At 38.4% G+C, this 2,601-nt stretch overlaps 1 pseudogene; it reads left to right on the forward strand.

Moving 5' to 3' along the window:
• Window positions 1-707: 707 nt before the first annotated feature.
• Window positions 708-1,399, forward strand: LOC111149934 (annotated as a pseudogene).
• The last annotated feature ends 1,202 nt before the right edge of the window (window positions 1,400-2,601 follow it).

The raw sequence follows: 2,601 nt of genomic DNA on the forward strand, positions 1-2,601 counted from the left end.
GTATGGAGGTTCCTCCAAAAGTTAAAAACAGAGCTCCCCTACAAGCAATTGCACTACTAGGTATTTACCCTAAGAATACAAAAATACTAATTCAAAGGGATATATGCCCCCCAATGTTTAGAGCAGCATTATCTATAATAGCTAAGTTATGGAAACAGCCCAACTGTGCATTGACTAATGAGCAGATAAAGAAGAGGTCACACACACACACACACACACACACACACACACACTGGAATATTACTCAGCCACAAAAAGGATGAAATCTTGCAATTTGTTTGACATGAGTGGAACTAGAGTATTATGCTAAGCAAAATAAATCAGAGAAAGACATATGCTTTCACTCATATGTGGAATTTAAGAAACAAAACAAATAAGCAAAGGGGATAAAAGAGAAAAAGAGAGAGAGAGGCAAACCAAGAAACAGACTCTTAGCTATAGAGAACAAACTGGTGGTTACCAGAAGGGAGGTAGGTGGGGGGATGGGTGAAATAGGTGATGGGGATTAAGGAGGGCACTCACTGTGATGATCACCGAGTGTTGTATGCAAGTGTTGAGTCTCTATATTGTACAACTGAAACTAATATTACACTGCATATTAACTAACTGGAAATTAAATTTAAAAAAAGAGTAAAATGAAAACTGACAAAATTACAAAATAGAAATGAGCACAGTAGGGAATGCCTTCTTCCTCCCTCCCCACCAACATGGTTTTCAGGTGCTTCATGGAGGTTGGCTGGCTGACCTACATCTCCTTTGGGCCTCATACAGGGAAGTTGGTCAGGATTGTAAATGTTACTGCTCAGAATAGGGTTTGGCTGATGGACCTTGCTCTCAGGTAAGAAGACCCGCTATACCTTTCAAATCCATACAGCTCGTTGACTTCATCGTCAAATTTCCACACAGCGTCAGCCAGACATTTGCCCGACAAGCCTGGAAGCAGGCAGGTATCAGTACAAAATGGGCAGCTACTAGATGGCCCCATAGAAGGAAGCCAGAGAAAGAACAGTCAAGATGACAAATTTTGATCATTATAAAGTTATGAAGGTAAAGAAAATGAGGAAATAAATAAATAAAATCTTTAAAAAAAAAAAAAAAAGAAAATGAGGAACAGAATAATCAAGATCCATGTCAGAAAGCTGCAAAAGGCAGCTCTCCTGAGAGTTTCTCCCAGAAAAGCATCCACTGCTAAGGGTACTGCTGGGGCAGCTGCTGCAGTTTCCAGAAAAAAAAAAAAAAAAAAGGCCACTGCTGGCAAGAAGTCTCCGGCCCAGAAGGTTCCTGCCTGAAAGCTGCAGGCCAGAATGCAGTGTCCCCAAAGCCTCAGGAAGGTCAGAGATCTCCAGCCCAGAAAGCACCTGCTCCGCAGGCATCTGGCAAGAAAGCTTTAAAAGCGTAAGAGGCCATTCTGTATAAGTAATCAAGGATCTTTTCCTTTTGTACATGTAAAAAACAAAACAAAAAAAACAAACAAAAAAACCCGAAAAAATTACAAAATTAAAAACATACATAGTATTTGGAGATAAAAGGACACTCACGTGAAGAATACATAATCAACAATTCATACCCATTGCAAACCCTAGGATCAAATCTTTCTATTTTATTATACTTCCAACTCATAACAACCTTGTATTTCAACTTCGAACAATTTAGTGGTTTTCTCAAGGTTACAGAGCCAAGAAGGAAAGGAAATGAAATTCAAATGCCAATCCATCTGACTCCAAAGGGCATGCCTCCTCTTCATGCCACATACAATGCTTGCTTTTCCAGCATTCTGAGCTGAAAACTGTCAATCACCACAGAAGGCAAGTAGAAATATATATATAGCGCTCCTAATAAAATATTAATTTTCCATTAAATCAACATGGTGAGGGGCATTTTTATACTTTCACACATGGATGTGAACATGTACACACACACCCCAAAAGCCCCACATTTTCTAGGAATATAAGATCTATTTAATCTGTTTCAAAGGTACTTCTTAGCCTTATCCCTTCTTCCCTGCACTCCCATACACTCCATATACCATGAATTATTTACATGTCATGTTTACTGATGTTTACATATACTTTTCTCTCTGCTCAAAATACCATTCTTCAGGTGTCCCCATTTTTGCCTAATCATTTCGAGGAAAATGGCTCGGTTCTATCTTCCCTTAATTAGACCACAACAGTGAATGAACTCAACACTCCTTATCTTACCGATTTCTGAAGTATCTTGGGTCTACCTCTAACACAGGACATTTCATTCTGGATTACACTGGTGGCTCACTTCTTTCTGCCACTAAACGGCAAATTATTTGAGTCTAGAAACTGTATCTATTTGTCTTTAAACTTCAGTCCCTACCCAGTTCCTGGAATATCTTAAGTACCCAATAAGTGCCTGTTGAAGAATAAAACAATCAATGATTCAGGAGTTTGGAAAACTAAAACATTTTTTCCCAAAGTCTAATAACCCAGATTAGTGTATGATAGGATGTTCTGGTTAAACAAGTAATTTGCTTGAAAGAGTATCTATAGCATAAATATTATCCAAGAACCATGATATCACGAGGTATATGAAAACCCCACTACGCATAATTTAATTTTTCCTTGATGAAAT

The sequence above is a fragment of the Enhydra lutris genome, unplaced genomic scaffold (assembly GCF_002288905.1).
Source record: "Enhydra lutris kenyoni isolate GAN:26980312 unplaced genomic scaffold, ASM228890v2 scaffoldscaffold22, whole genome shotgun sequence".
In the NCBI taxonomy this organism is placed as follows: domain Eukaryota; kingdom Metazoa; phylum Chordata; class Mammalia; order Carnivora; family Mustelidae; genus Enhydra; species Enhydra lutris.